The following is a 23,502-nucleotide window of genomic DNA, read 5'->3' on the forward strand; positions in this document are numbered from 1 at the left end:
GTACACAGTTGCTTACGGGCCCGGACCAATCAAGGTTCCCCATCACTGGAAAACATTGATTGACAGTCGGGGGCCCCTATCAGATTTTCATTAATCACGACAATCCTAGCAGTCCCATGTGCAGCGACTGACCAAGCGGGAGTTAAAATTCAGTCAAATTCATTCCCGTGTTTCTGATATGAAGACGAGACGTGTGTGACTCAAACGTCTCACCAACAGAACGTACAGCGAAAGACCGTGCAAAGCATTTCAGACCGTCCTGCCAACACGTATACATTTTAACATGAAGGTACGCTGTAATGGTTTTAATACTATAAAGTCGCTGAAAGTTGCTGCTCTTTCGGCTCGCTGCAGCAGGCTGCGCTGCTGCTTCGTTCCCCCTGCAACTGATGCACACACACACACATAAACACACACAAACATATACAGTCACACATGGTGGATTGAGGCAAAAAACGCAGATGAGATGTACATGATGACCTAAATTGAGGACAGCTACATTATTGTAGGTGCAATGATAAGTCAAAGTTCAATAAGTACTTTATCAAACCGAAAGAATGTGTGTCCCAGCCCAGGATAGGAAATCATGCTGGATTGTCAAGGCGGGCCCCCCTACTACAGCAATGTCCACAAATAGGACAGGATAGGGTCATAGAGACACAGCAATTTCTGTTTTTCATCTTTATGAGGCAAAAAAAAGTGGCTGGTAAAAAGTGACAGTTGCAGGTGGATTTTTAAATCAAAAAAGTTAACTTCAGGCCCTGTTCATGTAGCACAGTTCATACACATTCAAAGTGCTTTGCAAATAAGCAGATAAAAGAATCACAAAAAAATAAAAAATAAACAATTGGCTGACGGCATCACAGATCACTGTCTCCAGGAAACCCTTCAGTATGCTGCAGGTCTCCTCTAAGATCAGACTGGGGATGTGCTGCACTCCGCCATGGCAAACCAGCACTAGTAAAAATACAAATGCAGACAAAAATGTCACATGATTTACTGTAAGTGAACAGAAAAAGTGGATCTATGCAATTAACACAAAAGCAATAAAGACTATAATAGCAATGTCATAGTTTACCTGAAAGATAGTAGGTAATCTAGTAACTAAAGCTGCCAAACAACTGTAGTAGAAAGTGGCATTAAAGACTCAAGTAAAGTACATGAATCGCTAATGTGTACTAAAGTGCAGTACCTTAGTAGGGAACATCACCTTTAATAACTATAAGCAGCTTTAATGTGTTCTTTGCATGGCTAGTAAAGAAGTTTCACCTCTCCAGGTGGATAGCATTATTTTTACACATAAAAGAATCCATTATCATCTTCACAATGGTTGTCTAATTCAAGGACAAAACACAGATGTTTCATCCCCAACATCAGTGTGCCCAAAATCTCAAACTATTCGCTGTCTAACCATGTTGGTGGTCTTGCTCAAGCATAGTAAAAGCACACCACAATGACAGTACATGTGTTGCACACCTCTCTAACCGGCCACAACCCATTACAGTTCAAAAGAACATTAAAGACTGCCCTATAACCCCATCAATCATATCAACATTTCCTTTTCATTCAGAGTTTGCTTAAAACACAAGCACATCAGCAGCTTTATGAAAACAAGCACATTAATATCAACAATAATAATATTCCCATAAATCCATATACTGTGTTAGGCTTGGAGATTAATTCATTAATTGACCTTGGAAACAGCAGTTTGTTAACACAACGGCTACTTACTTGGTGTTTCCAACTAAAACCAAAATGCTACAAATTAATGGAAAATATATCATCTATTATCATGCTACCATCCATCTTTTTTCTTTTTTTTTTACTGAACCTGTGGAAATCTGACCAATTGCTATCGATGAACAACTGAATGAAAATTTATGAATGGTGAATCAGCATTAAAGTTTTAGTGCTTAATTTTTTGTTAACATTGAATGTCCGTTACGTTCAAGCCATGGCCAAATGAGTTGCTACAAAGTTAATAAAGACTATCAGATCCAACTCTCCAAGAGTCCATCATGTTTTTTAATCCTCCGTGTCCTTCTTGGCTACTAGCAACTGCATGTAGGAGGGGTGGGGGCGCATGCACGTTCATGGAAGGCTTGTATCATGTAGACGCGCTGACAGTGTTGTTAGCATTACTTAGAATTCCTAAGTAATGACAGGCGGCAGAAACTACGCACTATAGCTTGAACAGAAATCATAATTTGAAATGTTTATTATTACATCTTTGTTTTTTCTCGGCATGTAATGACTTTATCAAATATAGTCATGCTTTACAGTGTACTCTTGGCAGCTTTTAAGTTTTTTTTTACAACCTTTAATTCACATTAGACTTTTACCATTGTGACTGTAAAATCTTTGCTACTCCTTGAAATTTGGCTGCCAATGTTAACAGTTTCTTAAAGAAATGCACACTTTATACCAATTTTTTAAACCATCCACTGCTTTCATTTAACAGTATTCCTAATGTAGACCTGCAAATGACATGCATGCCATTGTGCCCTAAAATATTTTGGTTCTGTGTAAATCTTTCTCTTACCGATTTATCCCAGACTTTTAAGCAAACATTGTGTTGTGTTGACATGCTGCCTTGTTTGAGCTTAAGTAATGAAGTAAATATCAGAGGGTCAGTGATATTTTCCATTTTAAGAGTAGATGATAAGCTATCTCCTGTAACTGGGGTGTAATTATTGTGATATTTCATGAAGAAGCTGGTAGCACTGAATTCCAATAGAAAGTAATATAAGTGAATTTCACCACAACCATTTTAAGATATGGCTACATAAGCTTGCCACTGGCTGACACTAACATATGAGGTTAACGGATTCAAAGGCAAACGGACAGGCAACCTGATGGAAAGCCTGATTGGTACTAGGAAAGAACTGCTTTAAATAAAACACATAATCAGATAGCAAATCGCAGGCAGCCAGCCATAATGCCCCGTGTGATTCTATGGATGGAAAAGAGCATCCAGAGGCTGAGATGCAGAGAGTCAGCTATCAGCCCCAGCAGTGTTGTGTGATTTGAATTTACTGTCAAGATTAATGCCATCCCTAGATTTCAATTCCGTCTGTGCCTTTTCAGTGTGTGATTATTCAGAAGTGTTTTCCAATCTGTGTAGCTAGGGAGAATACTATCGGAGTTCTCTCCATGTGCCCTTTTGTGAGTGGGGAAAACTCAATAAAGGCATGTCTTGCACTACAAAGTGCAACCTTGTCGTGCGTGAATCTCAAAATGAAAATTCTTTGTGATAACAAGTGAAGAGGGAGAACAAACACCGGAAGCTGGCTCGTTTTTTTTTTTTTAATTCATTGCTTGAGGACAAGAGCTTTGTCTGAATATTTTTTCCACTTTGTCAATTAGCGAACTTTTAGGAAATAATAAGAATTACATTAAATAGCGTTGTCACATCTATAGTCATTGTGAAAGATGCTGTGTAGATGCTGTACAAACCACTACTGCGCGAAGAGTCAGCTGTTCTCTGGTTCTTGTCAAAAGGAAAGTTTCATGTTTCTGAAGAGCAAACAAGACAAGTTGAAGGATACTGAAGAAAGAGAAAAATTCCAATTATCTTAGGTTGTATTTCTCTTTGGATAAAAGTATGGGGTGGCAGAGGGATGTCAGGGCAGAATGACAGGAACTCAAGGGGGCTATCACTAGCTCAGCCAATTACTGCACAGTGGGTCAGAGACAAAAGTATGGGTCAAACAAAGAGAGTCCGTCAAAAATGCAATTTTGGAAGCAGCCAACAGATAAGCTTGTGTCCCAACAGGACACACGGTCTTCTATGACTGTTCTGTCAAAATCTGAAACAGGCTGATAAATAAGATTTTAGATTTGTTTAAGTTTTACTACAGGAAATTCTTAGATCTCATACAAGCGTGAAGGACAATTAAGAAGGAAAGCTCACGTACTAGTAGATGAACTGTGCAGCGGGCAATGATTTGATGGGAAACTTCTCAAAAAAGACCTTTCTCATTCATATGATCAATCAGCTAGTCTGCAACTATATTTCTGAAGTTGGACCAAACATCCACACACTAAACTGATAGCTTTCATTAAATTCAATTTCTTTTTTTGAAGATATGTTTATTGCAGATCAACATAGGTTACCGACTGCACTTGTCCAAACAAACAACATTGTTTTTTCCATTTTCTTATTCATAAACTATCATCTATAAAACATCAATCAAGAACATCCAATTGTAATTATTTGGCTTATTCTGAATACATTATGGTGAGGCACAGTTGCCAATATCAAGACTTAGACCAAAAAGCAAACCAGGAGTCAAAAGAGAGAAAGAAAGATTCCCCTTGAAACCGCTACTATTACATTATCAATATACATGACCCCTCATCCCACAGATTCTTCCTTCAGACCCCTTAAATGTTTCAAACCGGTCCCCATGCCTTATCAAGCACAATCTTTCTCCCTGCCTTCGTGAATCTTAGCTTCTCCAGGTGGAAGACGTTGCCCAGCTCTCTCAGCCACATCTCAAGTTACAGGCACAGCATCGGACTTCCATAGTTGAAGTGAATGTGTCTGTTGGGAATAAAACCTGTTTGATTAGGGTGCACAATTGTATGGATATAAGTTTTTAATCGATTGGCCAGGAATTTGCTTATCAACTTTGTTTCATTTCGGAGTAATCACACAGGTCCAAAAGAAGAGGCATTTAGCATGTTGCGGCCCTTTTTCAAAATTAAAGAAATGTTTGCCTTATAAAGCATTTCAGGCAGTTGACCATTAGATGCTGCATGCTTAAACATCCACAACAGTAGTGGAGACAGCTCCTTAGAGAAGCACTTATAGAACTCTATAGTGTACCCGTCAGAGCAAGGTACCTTGTTATTTGGGAATTCCGTAATTGCTTCCACTATCTCTTCAATAGAGATGTCCTTGTCTAACTCTGCCAATGCTTCACCGCTGAGGGAGGTTCAGCTCTGAGAGAAATTACCTAATTACGTCTGTGTCATGATTACAGTTTGACTTGTACAGTTCTGAATGGAACTCCATAACACGTAAAGCGTTTATTTCATTGGGTTAGTAAGAACAGTCCCATTGTCAGATTTTCTTCTCAGTATGGCCCAAGAGGCTTGGGCCTTTGTCAACTGCCAACAATTTCTGAGGTTTATAAAGATTAAACTGTATTGTACTCATCTCTATGGGAGACAATAGATTTCGATGAATCTGGAGCTGCCGAGGCTTTGTAAGGATGCTCTAGTTGAGATACAGATACATTTAACTCCACTAACCTCTTTTCTGCTTGTTTTCTCCTGCCTGCTGCATAGGATATAATGCTCACTCTAAGCGCTGCTTCGATTGATTCGCACAGTACTGAATCATCCACAACCCCAGTGTCATTGGTGGCAATTATGTCCGGCAGCCCAGCGGACATATAATCCAGAAAACTTTTCTCTTTCAAAAGTGTATTGTCAAATTTCCAGGTGCATTCATCTCTATGAATGTTAAATCTAATGTCAAGTGACACCAGAGCATGATCACTTATCAAGATATTATGGTATTGTGTGGTCACAACACTGGAGATCAGTTTAGAGTCCACCAGCATGAAATCAATCCTGGAAAAGGATTTGTGAACTGGAAGAAAAAAAAGAGTAATCTCTGGTGTTGGGGTGAAGTAGCCTCCAAATGTCAACTAAGTGCGTTGTACGATTTATAAAAATCCTTTATATCTTTTATTAGTAGCAGACCTTGTTGTTTGTCTCACCAACCTCTGGAATTCTACTCAAAATCGTTTGGAAAAATGTAGGGTCGTCAAAGTTTGGACCATGTACGTTTATCAGTGTGACGGGAACACAATTGAGTGTCCCTTATACAATTTAAAAACCTCCCATCTGGATCCCTGACTGTGCACCCATGATCAAACAGCACATTCTTCTTAATAATATTGGCTACCCCTCTGGCTCTGGCGCCAAAGTTTGACTAATATATATGGGATCCCCATCCCATGCTTAGGTTGTTTTTAGCTGTATTCCTGATGTGTGTCTCCTGGAGAAATATAACATCAGTCTTCAAGCTTTTTAAATGCACCATCATATTTCCTCTTTTAAGTGGGTGATTTAATCCTTATGACATCACCGACACTCAATGGCATGATATATCCCCGTGCTTATGTAACAGCCTAAAATTGTCCAAAAATGTATGTAAACAGTCCGCCATAATGTTTAGTTGTAAAAACATGTCATAGTTAACACCCTGTGTTGTCCTCCGGGGCCCTCTACCTCCCTTCACTCATTCCCCTCTGAGAACCAACATGCCCCAAGTCCAAAGTTCCTTCCAAGTGTTTTTGTTATCCAGGTACTTCTAAGAATCTTCTGAGTTGTTGATTGTGTGTTTGTCCGCTCCTACAGAGACAACAAATAATGCTGGATGCCGGAACCCGTATCTCACCTCCGCCGCCTTGCATCTAGTCTAGGGTTGCAGCTATCGATTATTTTAGTAATCGAGCATTCTACCGATTATTCCATTGATTAATCGAGTAATCAGATGAGAAATACTTTTGTTTTATTAAAGAGCAATGATAGACAATAGTTTGGTTTAATTTTTGGAAAAAGCAACATTTTAATTGCCTACATTGCTCGCAATATCGTCTCTCAAAAAACTAAACATATTTGGTGCATTTAAGTGCCATATTACATTGTTTTCTGAAATGCAACAACATACTCAAACTAAGGCACACATTAAACACTAAAAAACATTAAACATAAAAAACATAAACATTACCTTAAATTATGCAACTTAACTTTCAGAACTACAAGTTTCAACCTGAGACTGATCGGTACATAGTTCAATATGTAAATATTAGTTATCGTCAACCTATTTCCTTTTATATATTTGATTACAATGTCACACACCTCTGTTTCACTTATGCTAGTAGATTGTTGATCTGCTATTTCTCCATAAAGAGAGAGAGTGAGAGAACAACAGTAGTCAGCTGTTTCTGAAGGGATAGTCAATAAGTCGGCTCTTTAGATTAAATTGTGGTCACTTCTATTTATTTTCTTGTCTTTGCTTTTGGTAGTTGTTGTGTTTGTTCTGATTTTATCGTCCATACCACTCTGTGATTTACTTTTGTCTTGAATGGATGATTAAATTACACTCAGTGTTAATGTTGAGATGCTGGACCACTGATTCCAAACTTTGGACACTTTCTGTCGTTTTCTCCAGCCTTTTTTTTTAAAGATTATTTTTTGGGCTTTTCCACCTTTAAATTTTTGGTAACATTGATTAAACAAAGCTTCTTTTTTTTTAATCAAATTTTTCAAGTTACTCAAGGAATCGTTTCAGCCTTAATCTGGTTCTGATGTTGTTGATTCGCTCACACTGTTTCATTACGGCTGGGCCCTCGTCCGGGAAAATTAAAAATGTGTGATTCCTTTTGTTGTAAACAGAACTTTTGTGAAGAAAACCTCAGTATTTTTTTCTTTATAAGTTGAAAAGGGTGGCAGTTTATTGGCCTGTCTGTCTGTCGGGCCTCACCCTGTGTGCACGGTCCACATTAACAGGCTTGTTGCCACAGATTTCTTCTCACAGCAGTGTTGGAATAAGTTTAAAAACAAAATCTGTAGGGTTGCATATTTTCATACCTTCTTTAACACCTATAATCTGAATTTTTATCTGAATATTCTTGATCTAGACACCAGGTCTTCCACTCTCTGACTGAGTGACCTAGCCTCCTATGCTCATCTTGAACACTGATCCTCCAGCTTTTTAATTTGGGTCTCATGTTTGTTCCTCCTATGTTTGAGATAACTCTTTGCTTACTGTCGTCCAGTGACATTTTCAGACCAGTGATGTAAGCATTGAGCAACACAAACTTAGAGTCGACATTCTGGTTCAGCCAGTTGATTGCATCCATGATGTCCGCGGTATCCAGAACGTTACTAGCTGCTAACAAGGTAGTTTTTGTCTCATCACTCGTTTCTTCAGTTGTAGTGTGTTTTTCAGTGTTTTTGGCTTTATTTGGCATCACCATGGCTCAACTGCACATCAACAATGTCCACCATCGAGTCTCACAACTGTCTCACAAAAATATATACATAATCTTAAATTGCCATTATTTGGTGGAGGAAGTGGAGCCTCTGAAAATGTGATTATTCCATTACACGATAGCTGGAAGTTCCATTAAATTTCACAGAGCTACATATCAACTTGGCATTGTCATATTTTTTGTTATTGTTTTGAAAATGCCTAAAATAATTCAACCCCACTTTGAGCCTGCCTGCAGTCTTGAAAAGGTCTAATCAGGCAATTTAAGGGATAGTTCACCCCAAAATCAGAAATACCTATTTTTCCTCTTACCTTGAGTGCAAGTTATAAGTCTAGATTTTTTTTTAGTGTGAGTTGCCCAGTGTTGGAGATATCTAAAGATATGGTTTAAAGAAAATAGTTCTTACATTATGGATTATCTTGATTCACCAGGTCAGGATTTCTGGAAATAGACATTGCGGCTGAGTTTTTCAAATATATTTTTTTGGAGCTGTGAGCACCACAAGCCAAGTGCAAGTTCCATTACAGTGGAAAGAAAGCAGACATCTCCACGGCCAATATCTCCTATACTGGGCAACTCACAGCAAAACTACTGATGTGTAGCACTACAGATAAGATGAAAAATGTTGTTTATTTTTCTTGCTGAACTGTCCTTTAAGTTATACACCTGTTTGGATGGAGCAAGGGTGTGTAGGGGCTTTAATGATGATTAATAAGATATGTGGATGTTAGGGCTGTAATGATACACCAAACCCACGATTTGGTTTGTATCACGATTTGTGACCAACGATTTGATAGAAACCTCAATTCTTTTTCTTTTTTATTTGGGGGGGGGGTCCTCAGTAAACGTAATTCAACATTCTTCTGCCACATGGCATCACTTTGTCATTGATTACATCCCACTTTGCAACACAGTAAAGCAGAGACCTTATTTATTGATATTGATTGATTTCAATATTGACCAATCCAACACCAAAGATTCTTTTGTACCTTTAAATAATGTTTCCAAAATCGTTTCAGTGATTCACTAACTTGTTGGAATGAGACATGAGAATAATGGTTACAGTAATGGACGATTCCGCTTCCAACCTGTAGGGGGAACGAAGAGGAAAAGGGCTTTGGTGCCTACTGTAAAGGTGCTGGTTGACAAGTAGCTAATGCTAATCTAATTCTTGGTGGGTAACATAAGATTGTGACACCGTTAAACAGGCTCATTTATTTTTAGTATGATTGTTTTGACCACGGTTAACAACTCTGGGCTAACCCACAAATTCATCAGTAACGTTAGCTGTATAGATAGACGACTGATCTAATGGTAATTTAGCTAGCTAGCACACCACTATCTTCTGCCTCAGTCTCCTGGCGTTGCAAGGCTTCAGTTGGAATGAGAGCTGACAACAGCCCCGGTCCGCGGACACATCTATTCTACAGACAGACCCCAGCAAGCTAGCAACCATTCACTGTCACTACAGCCCCGACCCGGGTACACATCCACAGTTAGCCCCCAGCCAGCTAGCAGCCAGCCCGGTCTGACGGCAGTTTACTGAACCGTCGGGAAACAGACCGAGGCAGCCGAGACAGGACAGCAGCCATTCGTAATGTTACACCTCTGTTAGTGTTACTGGTACAGTTAACTAAATGTATACCTGCCCATCATTAGAGAAACAACAGCAGTGGGCATGTCTTCAAACAAACAACCAATTACTATACATTAACGATAGGTGTGGCATATCGTAAAACACAAATGAGCTTTTTTCATGGCCTTATGGTAGTACATTTTGTTAATTAGGTATAAGGTATGAACCTCCCGTTTAAAAAATGTTTGACTATTGTTCATTTTGAAGTGTCATTCAACACTTGTTTATCTGCACTGATAGGTGGAGCAATGATCACATTGCATGGTCTTTTTTTTTACGAATTACATCCTCTGAGATGAACAAAGACCTGTGACTGCATGGGAAACAAGACCATTTATGAGAATCCCAGGAACCAAAGGCTTGTCTTTAGCAGTGGTATCATAGATCTTAGGGTTAGAAGTGGACCCATGGAATAGCAGCTTTTGTTTTAAGCAGGTTTTATGAAAACTAAATAAATACTATGATAAGACTTGTTTTACTCACACATGATGTAGTCCACTTGCTGCGACATATATCCAATAACATCTGACAATTGTATTTAAGCTGTATCTGTTCAATATGCCCATTATGCAGCTGCTTCACAGCTCATTTGAAAAGGCTAAGGTAATACTACTGCTGCAGAGATAGCATTTCAGCCCCAACTTACTCTCTCTACAGTACTCTTCTAACGGTAGAGTAGAACGTTGCATTCTGTGTGCCAGAAATTGTCCAACGATATTTAATGTGCTGACTGTCGAGTTGAACTTTGTCTTGATGTTCATAAAACTGAATTTGTTCAGTGATGATCTTTAGTGATATCAGATTTTGCACATTCAAACCAAATACACAATTCTACATTTTTGCATGTAAATTTATGTAGACAAAGTACTTTCTATTTCTATTATCGTCATTAGCTACACCTGAGGTTAATAGTGTTTTCACCATACTTTGGTCTGATATTGCTTGGTTGTTATACAACAGTACAGACGATGTAATTACTGTGGCTGCCCAGTAATGGCTGCCCACAACATTACAGATCCCCAACTATGTTTAACAGTTGGCAGCAGACGTTGTGGGTTGCACACATTCTTTTGATTTTATAATAGTGAAAGCCATACAGATATAGAAAATACAGAAAGGGTGACTCATCAGACCACTTTATTTTTTCCATTGCTTTGGGGTGCTTCTTAGACCAGGGTTGTCAGTTGTGTGGTCATTTAAAGGCTGTAAATCTCTGTTAAGTATGCTGTTAAGGGCCTAACATCCCTGTTGTTGAACTTTGACTTGTAACCACTTTTCTTTTTTTTGCTGGTTTGGTGTTTTTCCGCCACGATTGGCGTATGGCGTTATAATTTGAGTCTGTTTCACTTAACACATTGAATTATGCAGTGGTTTTTGAGGCCGATGCACCTGCAATTTGGAAACCAATAGATTGATATCCTCGGACTGATGATGTTTGATGTCTTTATAGTCGACTCTTACGGCTAAATGGTATTTAACTTGTCTTGCAGCGGTCCATCGCCTGCTAATACAAAGAGAGCCACATATTTTCTTTGCTTTGAAAGAAAGAAGACAAAGAATAAGATTAGAAGAGAACATTTCTGGTTTTAGATATAAGTGCACATAACACACCTATCTCAAGAAGGCGGTGCGTGATCACGGAAGGCTTGTATAATGTGGACATGCCAACAGTTTTGTTGTTATTACTTGTTAGAATTCTTCATGGGGGCGGCTGAAACTATGCACTATAGCTTTAAATCCTTTTTTCCGCAGATCTTCCAATAACAATTGCTTTGTGAGAAGGCAATAACAGCTACTGTATAATCACACTCATTTTATTCAATGGCACTCTCTGAACTTTAATTGCACTGATATCCAGCATTCCATTATTTTTTTTTTTTTACCTCCCACACATTTAAAATACTAAGACTGTTGAAACAAATCAAAAAATGAAAAAAAGTAGTTATTTGCTGGATGTAACCAATTAACCTTAACAGGTTAACTGCTTAAATAAAAATCACCTTTACTTTGTCAGGATGTTTAATCCGACCCAAACCTCATAAACACTCAATCTAGCAAGATGTGAAACTCTTACACATCGCTGCCACTTTTGCATCTGCTTTAGGTAATTGGAAGCAATGAGTGCTTTCATTTAAATTCATCATTCAGTGTAATCATGGTCCTTATAGACCAAGAACGGTTCTATATATAATAGCTGAAAAATGACATACTTTTAAAGGGTACGTCTATATACAGTATTATGTAGAAGATAAAAAGCCGACCATTGTTTTTCAGTTTTTTAAAAGGATATTTCCATAATCAAAAGTTGAAACAATTTTGAATTGCAAAATAAAAACTCTTCCTGCAACAGTTGTGAAAAATGACAATGCACATACAGGAAAGGACCTTAGAGAATAAAGAGAAGTGAAAGTGCTGGGGGAGAGGATAAGAAGAGGAGAGAGAGGACAGAAATGATGGCAAAGACAATCTTTGTAGGCTGTATGGTAAAAGAATATCTGTGTGTGTATGTGTGTTTTTTGTGTGTGTGCGCATGTGTGTGCATGCATGTGCGCGTGCACTCATCTGCGTATGCATGTGCAGTGGGAAAGAAAGAGAGGGTGTGTTCTCTTGGAGACAGCGGGACTGGCTTATTAGGAAATCATCCCTCTTAGCCAATGGTTTTTAAGGGAGTGGGAGATGTCATTTGACTGAGAAGTACCACCTCCCACAGCCAGCATATCTCCTTCAGTGTAAGGCAGCGCTGTGTGAGAGCACCACTGTCACTGCTCTCTCCTCTCTGTCTGTGTTTCTCTCTCATTGTCCACAGACACTTTCTCGCCTTCTCTCTGATTTCTCTCTTTCTTTCTCTGCGCTCGTGGTCCCTCTCCTCCCCCCTCCTCTCTCTCTTTGCGTTCTTCCCCTCTTTCTATTTCTCTCTGACTGTGTCCCATAGGCAGAAATAGGATCTGTTACACACAGCAGCAGCCACACCAAGAGCCCAGGTAAGACCTTTTTTTGTGATTTATTAACTGATGGGTTATAATACTTAAACAGAAATCCTTTTGCTCACTCACCTTTGTGCACGAATAGATTTCTCTACGTTTTTAGTTTCTCCTTGCTCTGTTTTGCCGTGAGGAATTGGTAGTTGAGATCTGATTGTGTTAAGGGACAGTGAGAGCTAAGTTAAGCGAAGCACTCAAATATGTTTTTTTTTAAGAACTTTCATCTCAGGTAAGCTGTGACAATGACAACTTCCGGAATCCAGCTTCAATCATAAGAGTGTCACTGAGAGGTGTGTAGAACTGTTATACTGGATATGATCCCATAAACATTACACAGAAACAGATGTAAGGAAAGATGCGGAGAAAAAGAGATACGTACAGTAGCAGAACAAGACAGACAGGCAAATGGGCTTTTGCTTTTCAAAGCTGATGGTAGGAAGTGAGTTAAGAGTTGCGGGAGAATGAGCTCAGGTGTTCGTTCACAGATCAGCAGGTGACGAGTGAACTTTATTGATCTGGTGCTGGCATCCTCCCAGAACTAAGCTCAGGCTAGATCCAAAGAAGCTGATGTGAGATACTGTCTCTTTGGTACAATTATTGAGTGTTCTCAGTTGGTTCTTCATTTACAGCATGAAATCCTGCTGGAGACTCTGTCTGTTAGGTGCAAGAATAAAGGATAAAGGACGGTTGCTCTCATCCACAGACCCTGTGTCTGAATATGTGGATGTATGTTTTAATTGATTTTCTGCTCCTGACTAATTGACACAAAGTGTAAATCTGTGTGCATGGAACATTAACTCTTAATGTGCTGGAGAAAGAGGATAATTAGATTCAGTTCATTGCTGCGTGGCAGAGAGAAAAGGTTAGGTCATAGTGGAGGTTATTAAGTAATTTCTATTCATTGATATTTTTAGAATTTGTCGGAAGAGACGTTCCTTCTTGTCCCTGTCATTTAGGGGATGTATAAATGTGTTAAAGATTGCCAATGAGCAATGTTCAGCCTTTGAAGTTTAAATAAACAATAGCACAATGCAACTTTACATCTGAAATTCAACAGTGAAGCACATTAGTGTCACTTGAATCATGTCTTGTGGAGTGCTTTGGTCGCTGTTTGCACTGGCTTGGAATTACTTGTAGGAGCTTTGCAAGAAGGCTTTTACTACAATGATTGATGTAGACATTAGTTGAAAGGTGGTCTTTGCTGATAAGTAATCTCTCAAGTTCATCTTTAGCTAATATTTTCTCACGGACTGATGCCCTATCAGCTGGTTCAGTGGAATAAGAATATTCATCAGACTGATAAATTCAAATGAAATCTGAAAATAGCTCAGAGCAAAGTTGCGTTAGGTCTCATAAGTAATACAGCGGTGTGCTTATATTTGATTCATGACACAGTTTGCAGCTCGCTCTTGGACTGTGGAGAGAAACGAGAGAAATAGCTTTGTAATGTGAAAAGACATTGGTTGTTGAGGTAAGAGAACATCCAGACATGCTGCAGTGGGAACATTAGTAGCAGAATTTGAAGCATAGCTGCACTTTAATTGTAGGACCTGCACTGAAACTTGTTCATTTGAACCATACCTTCCACAACCACAGAGCCACAGTGTAGCAGTTTTGTAGCATTGGTGCCATTTGTTGGGCACTGCAACCCACACAGTAATGAGAAGGAATCCTTGGTATGGGCTTACTAGAAGGTACACAACTTAAGCAAAATTTATTACACATTCTTCAATTTCAGTTACGCAGTTACCAGCCAAGAGACGTAATACTGTTGTGGTGTAGTGAAGTAAATGCCGGGTATCTGGTTAACATATATAACAATGTGTTGATGTTATCTAGAGAAAAAAGAAGCTACCTCAGCTCCTTGCCTGACACAGCTTCTGTTGTTAACCAAGCACTCAGCCAGAGACCCAGAAAAATATCCACATTTTCAGGAAATTAGAGTCAGAGAAATGGGGGAAGCTGGTGCCTTTTTCAGTCCGCTGAGGGTTCTCCGCTGACAGCTACACTCCGTCTTTTTTTCTGGTTGGTTGTGAGCTGCCCCAGGTGTGACAGGCAGCTGGAGTAATGGGGGATATTTGACAGATGCATATTTCCAGCCTTGAATGCTTCATATAAAGAAGATAGACGGCATGGATTCAGGCTGAGCGGGGGACAAACTGTTGGGCTGTGAATCACCCCAATGAGTGTGCCGCCTCTCTGCTCGATTGATCTGTCACGTGACTCTCACAACCCGTCCAAGTTACTAATTGCATCCCACCATGATTATTGATTGAAATATGAGGGTGGTATATTGGACTCCTGGAGGCAGGCAGTGGGTTGCACCCACTGAGGCTGGTGGTCAAGTTACAGGCGCTGTGACTAGAAGTATGAACGATCAATGATTTGGTTTCAGAAAACAATCATTTTGAATGCAAAGCATGACTTCTACATGGATTTTGTGTATGTGTGTGTGTGGTGTGTGTGTGTGTGTGTGTGTGTGTGTGTGTGTGTGTGTGTGTGTGTGTGTGTGTGTGTGTGTTTAATTTGATTCCTACAGCATCATAGGGGATTTGTACTAATGTTGGAGACTTTATGTGATAATTAATCTTTCATAAGCCTATCAGGGCACATAACCAGGAGTCAAAGCCAAGAGATTACATTACAGTTTGTACAGTAGAGCAGGGTGTTATAGACTTCATCTCACAGCCAGTCTGTTCAGTGAAAAGACAAACAGAAGGGCCCCCCTTTGCTATGTGCTATATAGTTGTCCTTTGTGGGTTCCTGTTGCTGTACACTTTCAATTTACAGTTCCATCTGGTGCTGCTATTTATGAAGCACCCATGCCCACTGTCTTATTAATTGAAATGGACATTTAACTAATTTGATCTTGTTGTCAGTCTTCATTTTAATTAATATTGTTGATGCAGTATATCACCTTTAGTACAGTATACAATAACATCATAGTATTTATCCTAATTAATATTAACAGACTCAAGTCAGTGGAATCAATAAACCAATTAATTAATCAATCAATATGCAAACAAGACTAATACTCTTGATTTTAAGCTAAATGCTGATGCCAGCATTGTAGCACGTTCACAATGACAATGCTAACATGCTGATTTTAAACAGGAACATAACAGGTATTGGACAAATTAGAACTTTGACCTGATGATGGTGTAAGTGGACAAGTTTGCAGAAGTCATTAAAGCCCCTTTTTGACCACAGAGACTTTTAAAGTGCTCGTATTATGCTCATTTTCAGGTTCATAATTGTATTTTGAGGTTGTACATGGTTTAATTTTCAAAAAACACCATATTTTTGCTGTACGTTGCTGCAGATCCTGTTTTCATCCTGTTTTTTGAGCTCTCTGTTTTAGCTACAGAGTGAGACATCTCACTTCTAGCCCATCTTTGTTGGAAGTTGCACATGCATTTTGTTACTTTCTTGGATTTTACTTAATTTACAGTTGATGTGGTTGACAGATATACTGTAGATTAGAAAATATAACCTGTATCACAGCTTTCTTTTGCTTTGTGCAGAGGAGTGTTGGTGTGGATCAGCTGTGACAACCTCTTCCTCTCCAGCGTGAACAAAGTACTGATTCTCTATTGCAGTTTTAAACCAACTGGAGCACTCTAGACCACCTGCAGAACCTTGCTGAACAATGATTTTTTTTCCCCCCTTTTTGATTGCTGGCTTACTTGAATTGCTTGCTGACGCGTGAAGACATATCATTATACTACTGGTGGCCACATATTTATTTTGAGGCTGTGTGGTTAATTCATGGGAAAACTCACATACAATCACTCCTTCTTTTAAAGCTGTATTCCTGCAATCATGCAGGATACGTAATAGTGCCAAGTTGGAGCACCCTTTATAGCAATGTCCTACCTAAAAAGCATTTCCAGTATCAATTACTCGCTCCTGGCAGACTTAAGAGGTGGTCTAACAAAGTTTGGTAAGGGTTGTGTGCAACACTTCGTAGATTTTGGAGAACTAATGCTGTGGTTAGCTTGAATTCTTTTTGATTGTGATTTCAGTTCAAGGTTTTAAACCAAATGTTCTGAAAAGTCCATAGAAAAAATTATTTCTGGACCCAAACCCGGGGAAAGGAGGGATGGGCAGAATTCAACTCCACAGAGAGAATATCGTCACATCACATGCAGATTTTCTAGTGTAAACACACCTCCAATTTTAATATGCACCGCATTCATCCTGAGGTACATGCATTGGGATTTGCTGAATGTTTGAGAATAGAATAAAAAAAGCAGATGAATTTATGCTGTTCTTTTACGAGCGCCAACTCTTTTATTTGCCACATCCATTGGCCTATGTGCTATAGAAATTCCAGTGGACGTAATATTTTACCATATAGATTTTAATGAGTGATGAGCTGAACACACTGCTATGATGGTGTGGGATCATGTTTGTATGGACTGGAATTTCTTATTTTCCTTACATTCCTTAAATGGAAACATTGATTGTGTGTGCGTATGTAGATTTTTATGTGTATGCATATGCTTATCAATTGATTAACAATGGAATGCATCCAGGGATTCCTTGATCTCATTACCTGTGCTGACACAGGGCAGTAAAGCATAATATCAACATCTGATGAAGGTCAAGTCACCTTTAGTGGTGATCACCATAGTGAAGTATATATTTGACATGGGTTCTGTGCATTTCATTCATTCATCTGAATTTGTTGGTAAATCAAATTAAAAGCAGTACATATTTCACTTATCAAATCTCTTTAAATGATGTATATTGTTCTGTCACTCACTGCTGACTGCTCCAATTTTTCAAAAAGCTAATGCAGCTGAATAAGGGAAGCTCTGTTATGGCAAACAATTGTCAACTTTTTTCCAAGGTGGCTTAAAAATATCAGAATACACTTAAATAAAGATATCCTCCTCAGAGGACACCTTTTAGCAAGTGTTACCCCTGACATAGTCAGTGGCAATGATTTTAAGCTCCCATGCCTCTTCACATCAATTTAATAGAGGGCAAAAAAAATCTGGAAGCTATTATTTGGGCAGAAGAATCCTTACGCTCAGCTTGGCTATTGCTACTTCACATTGCTACTCAGAACACAAACACTTTTTTCCCAAGTCTATTGAATTTTCTGACCCCCAACACCTAACAGTTTTCAATTACATTAGCCAACACCCCCCACCCCACTCGGAATACAAATGTAAGAGCGTGAGCATGCCTTATCTCAAGGTTCTTTGTTGAGTAACGGGCTTCTTTGTCTGTAGCTCTTTCCAACTAACCACATAGGTTATTATTTGGGTGTTATGTGGTTGTCAGGCAGCTGAAGAAAGCTGTCACAAAACCTGGTCATTCTCCTGTCGGCCCACTGGCCTTTAGCTTGGACCTCCGTCACCCCTATTAACTTTGGATCAGTGGCTATATTCACTAAATCTTCCATTCACATAATAGAATTAGTGAAGCAATACGCTTCCTCCTCGATGGTCAAACACGTTTTTTTATTTTTTTATTCTCCTGCTGTCTTTGAGGTGTCACCAGTAATTACATCTAATGAAAGAGGAAAAGAGTTGTTCACCTGAAGAGAACACATGACCTCTGGTGAAAACATGCTGTTCCTGCTATCACTCTAATAGAAATGTGCAGCTGCAGTCAGTTGGAGTTGATGTGATGCCGCTTTGATATTCACGGTTTAGCACAGATTTTTAAATCAAAAAACCCTTTGTGTCCAATGGATTCAGAAAGAGAATATACTCATGCATGATAGGATGTCACAAGTAATGACTGGCAAGTGAAAGATGTACACCTTTCCACTTAGTAATACAGACTTGAGAGGTGAGAGCCCAGAGTGATCTCCTTGCAGCTGCTTAAAAGGAAAGTATTTTTGATTCATCAATCTCTCTTTAACGCTATCTGATTTTTCATCATAAGTAGCTACCTCCATGTGGAAATTACAAATAAGACTGCAATGTGTAATATGTGAATCTTGAAGGCTGCTAAATTGCGCACCTGGTGGTACCAGGGCCAAAGATAATTCCCCTTGGAATGCTTCTCTCATTTAATGTCTTGACATTTATACACATCCTTACTGCTAGTGAGTCAAAACAACATCTAATTTGAAATGGCAAGGCATGGAGGGGCTGAGATTGGACTATTGTAAATGTTCTATATTTAAAGTTTTATGTTTTAAACTTTAAATGTTTGAAGCCACATTGCATAACATGGTATGTTTGGTGATTTGGCGCCCCTACAGTTTTAGTGTGCAATTCACTTCTACACTATCGTTAGTATAGACAGCTGTACACATGCATTTGTTATGATTGCATTTCTGATCCAAAACTAGCGAGTTGAAAACTTTGCTAACACAGCCAAACATGAAGCCAGTGCAACAACACAAGACACAGCAGGCAAGTTAATTTTACGTACTAGTCCGACAGCAAGATGGCCAGCTCACCATCTGTCTTGTAGCCTTTTATTACGCGAAGATCTCGCCCACTACTAAAAGCCCATCCGAGATTTACTTTTGTTTACTCTTGTTCTGGTCGCTCTCAGCCGCCCAAGCCCACTTATCGCAGTAAATAGTACCTATTAATACATATCTGTGGGTGAAGCGTGTGCAAAATAGAGTGCATGTTTGGTGCAGTAGTTTGTATTTAAAGCACAGGACGACATATTGTATTGACTCAAACAGTGCTTCATGGTAAAAACGCAACATGCCACCCCACGGTGTGGCTCATTTAATGTGTTAATGGGTTTTTAATAGTCCTTTGGACAACAACGGCATATGTTATATCAGGATTTGGCTGTACTAGTGAGTGTTGCTGCAGTCTATTAATTATATATTATGTATAATATGCTGATGATCCTGGTCTTTCTTGTTATGAAGTATTTTATAATTTGTCTGGTTTATACTGTAGCTATGTGTCAATCCTTTGTGCAAGCAGAGGTGTGCATGGCTGTATTGCCCCACTTTGTGCAGTCCATGTCATTGTAGTTTTTGATGTACACTTAATTACCATCCACATTTCTGACACTGTCATTATGTGTAAACAAAAAAACACACCCACACACTCTCTTTTAACAACCCTCACATTTTATGACTTTGGACAGAACATTTTATATGATGATTTATATGAGTCTATTGGGAATTGTGTGTGTGTGTGTGTGTGTATGTGTGTGAGAGAGAGAGAGAGAGAGAGAGTGAGGGAGTGAGAGTAAGTGTGTGTGAATGAGTGTGATGTTATGGTAGCCCAGGGCCCTGGGCTTTAGAAGTTGGTAATCTACTGATGTTAGTTCCTTCTTTCTTTCTCTCTCTCTCTCTCTCTCTCTCTCTCTCTCTCTCTCTCTCTCTCTCTCTCTCTCTCTCTGTCCTCTACCTTGCTATATTCTCCTTGCACACTTGCTCTGTGGCTTCTCTCTTCTGTCCTTCTGCATGTGATAAGCGACAGACAAGCATTAATTGTAAGAACATAAGACACTCACACTCAGTCATAGTCAGTCATCATGACACTTTCTGGTTTACAAAACGTACTGTTCTGTAAAGATGAAAATGTGAGTACATTTAATCAGGCCATGATACTCTTTAATCAGCTGTACACTGTGACAAGTGGTTGCAGAATTTATTTCATGATTCAGATTTAGCAGCAAAACAAAAGATATCATGACACACTGAGCAAAGTTTTGGCTACCTGCCAAATGGCAAGCAGAACTGATGGACGCAAATCTAGTTACAATTTCAAGCTGTGCTTATCAAGTTTAAATGTTTTTTATGCAAACAAAACATTCAGGCATTCTTAGAAATGAATGCTAGATCAGTGATCATCTTGTATATTGTGTTACTGCATGTAGGCAAGGGACAAGAGGCATATAAAGCTTCAGCAAACACAATAAAAGTGTGCCACCTGTAAGGCTTGTAAGGAATCCAGACAATATCACATAAACTTCATTATTGTCTGTTAGAATAGCCTGATGTGTTTATTTACAGCTGTTTTATTGCTGTTTGGGTCTTTTTATGATTTGAGGATGAGCTGCCGTGAGGATCAGCTTTCATCGATCACATTTCACCCTTATGTTCTGACACCTGTTGTGCAAGGATCAGTGTCGCAGTTGTTTTTCTGTGATGGCCCTTTGCTCTCTACAGCAGTTACGTGTTTCAAAAGGCCGCCTGTTGATTTGCTTTGCTCTCCACACCAGACCATCCCATGGTAGTTCATTATTTCATTACACTCCAACCTGCAGCAGTAGGCTGTGTGACATATTTTTTTTCCATTCTCATTTGCAGCACCACTAGATACAGTTTCTCTGTTCTTTTGCATCTAATTAGGACAGGCTGTGTGCCTCTAAACAATGGGATAATGACTGGCACTTGCTGGTTTCTTGTACTGTTGCTGAGTGTCTCCTGGCAAAGAGCCAGAGCCTTGGAATGGGAATCAGTCCTTACACAAATGTGTGAAAACGTTATCAGTCAATTAGGGGGAGCGATGTTATAGTTTTGCTACCCTTATTTTTTGTCTGTTTAAAAAAACTTATCATTATACGGTACCACATGCATGTGATTACATTAAGCAGCCTGTATTAGTGATCATTTTATCAATTAACAGCGACTGACAAAATTAATAATAAAAAAAAATCACAATTTGGGTATTTTTGGCTAGCGTATGTTGAATGAACCTGCTTGGCCTACTGAATGCAGCCAAACTTTAAATAAGCTAACAGAAGGATTGTACTGTTGCCAAAATGCTGAACTAATTTGCGAGTCAACGTGAGCTAACTTTGCCAGCCAGCACACCAAATTTTAGCTCGCTGATTGGAAAGGATTACGCTGTGGAGATGGGACGTTCGTGAAAGAGTCCAATCAAAGAGTCGGCTCTTTGAAGTGTAATGTGACTATTAGGAGTGTGCATCTTTCCCATTTAGGATGATCCCATACATATCTAGATTAGAATGCGGATTGGGCCGTATGTTCTGTCGGAGCCCTGCCCGCGTCTGACAGAGAAGTAACCGAACCCGGCCAGAGCCTGACAGGCATTAAGATATTTATGTCCGAGCCCGAAACAGTAAAAATATTTTTTTTCCCGCATTTTTATGACAAGTTTGTATGTGTGGAAAGCCCGCATTTATTAAGCAGCTGTGGGAAGACATTCAGAAATGTCAACAGATGAGCACATCCGCGCACATAGGGCAACAAGCGCATGTTAATAAGCTGTTTAATTTAAAATGTTAACCTTTCCTGCTTGCTTCGTTTCCAACCGTGATCAGAAAACCAGGGGAGACACGTTACCTCCAGGGCTGATGTTGTAAGATGAATAACTTTGGGGTTAAAATCCCGTTTCTGGTGAGCAAACATGAACTTGGCTTTCAGTCTGGGGTTTATTTTGGACGCTGCACACACTGCGTACAAAACTTAAACTTATTCCACCAACTCTGCTCCAGTAGTATCTACACATCTGCTTCCTCTTTCTCTATCTCTCTTCTGTCCAATTTCCACACACACAGACCCACACTCACTGAGCTCTCTTAAAGGAGTCGCAACACCATTTCACAACAAATGCCTTATCGCGCGGACAGTGTACACTGTACTTCAATTTAATTAGCTATCCACTTAAAACTCGGGTTGGGCATCGTTTGGATTTTAACAATTCTGATTCCAATTACAATTCCTCTTTTCGTTTCTGGTTCTTATTGATTCGCAATTCCGATTCTTTGAGGGGTGGAGTTGAAACAGGTCCCATGCCTATTTTCAAAACTAAGGGGAAAGTTTTATTTTGATTCAATGATGGTTTGCAGTGTTACAGGGATTTTTCAATGTAAAATAAAGCCACATTAGAGCGCTGCTTACTGTGCTTTAAGGCTACAACACAAGTGCCTGGTCTCTTCGAAAACCAAAATAATAACCAAAAATATTAAATTGGGAAGCGATGATTGGATTTGAAACCAAAACCTCTAAATGATTCCAAACTATTCCAATAAAGAAACAATTCTACTGGAATCATACTTTTCCGAGAAGGAATCGGTTCTCAATGCCCAACCCTACTTGACCAAATCACATCATAACCATGTTAAATGAAACTGCCTCCTAGCTGATGTAGTCTTAGAGACAGTAACTCAAACACAATAACACAATAATACTGCTGTGAGCGGTAGCATGCGGATAGCTGACCTTTGTGCTAATGTAACTGAACCTTGTAGAACATTCTGTATAAACGTCAATATAAACTTCATTTCATTTAATTTCATTTCACGTATTTATTATACAGGAAAGTTAGAAAAAAAGTAACATTACATTACAATTTTAAAACGAGCCTGACTCAGTTTAAAAACTGGTTTTCAGCAGGTTCCTGCGCTGCAGAAACATAAAACATGGATACAGCACGTCAAGACAGACATTAATACAAGACAGCGATATAGAAAAATAAATTTTGACAACTGAAAACAATACAATTACATAAGGACAAAGACATTTATACAAGACAACTGCTGGGCTAGTTAAATACGGACAGTGCAAACAGGGCTTGGATAATACATAAACAAATTAATTAATGCGTGCAAGTGTAACTGTTAAGAAGGAGCTGTTTGTATGCCTTTTTGAAACATTTGATGGATGATAGTGTTCTGATGTGATACGGAATGTCATTCCAAATCTTGGTATATGTATAAAAAAAATATTTCTGACCAAAGTTGTTTTTGTATGGGGGAACTGGGATAAGGGCCTGTGAGACCGACCTAGTGAGGCGACCTTGTTTCACGTGTGTCAGAAAAAGTGCAACAAGTGCTGGCAAGGCGGTATTTTGAATCTGAAAATAAACAATTTCTGGATGAGTAAAAATACATACATTCAGTTTTCTGAACATTGATGGTTTAATTATTATTTTTCAACCAGTCGTGTATAAGATGAAGG

At 39.1% G+C, this 23,502-nt stretch overlaps 1 protein-coding gene and 1 long non-coding RNA gene across 3 annotated transcripts in view; one reads left to right on the forward strand and one right to left on the reverse strand.

Moving 5' to 3' along the window:
- Nucleotides 1–4,114: 4,114 nt before the first annotated feature.
- Nucleotides 4,115–22,160, reverse strand: LOC116698029 (uncharacterized). Its single transcript, XR_004334097.1, has 3 exons — nucleotides 21,596–22,160; nucleotides 20,133–20,135; nucleotides 4,115–4,124 (listed from the first exon to the last, which is right to left on the reverse strand). It is a non-coding gene; the product is annotated as an uncharacterized LOC116698029 (long non-coding RNA).
- Nucleotides 12,375–23,502, forward strand: part of thsd7ba (thrombospondin, type I, domain containing 7Ba) — a 190,109-nt gene continuing 178,981 nt past the window's right edge. For both annotated transcript variants that reach the window (XM_032529739.1, XM_032529741.1), the window contains exon 1: nucleotides 12,375–12,632. The gene's annotated coding sequence lies outside the window, so the exon portion shown is untranslated. The remainder of the gene's footprint in view (nucleotides 12,633–23,502) is intronic.

The sequence above is a fragment of the Etheostoma spectabile genome, chromosome 11 (assembly GCF_008692095.1).
Source record: "Etheostoma spectabile isolate EspeVRDwgs_2016 chromosome 11, UIUC_Espe_1.0, whole genome shotgun sequence".
NCBI classification, from domain to species: Eukaryota; Metazoa; Chordata; class Actinopteri; order Perciformes; family Percidae; genus Etheostoma; species Etheostoma spectabile.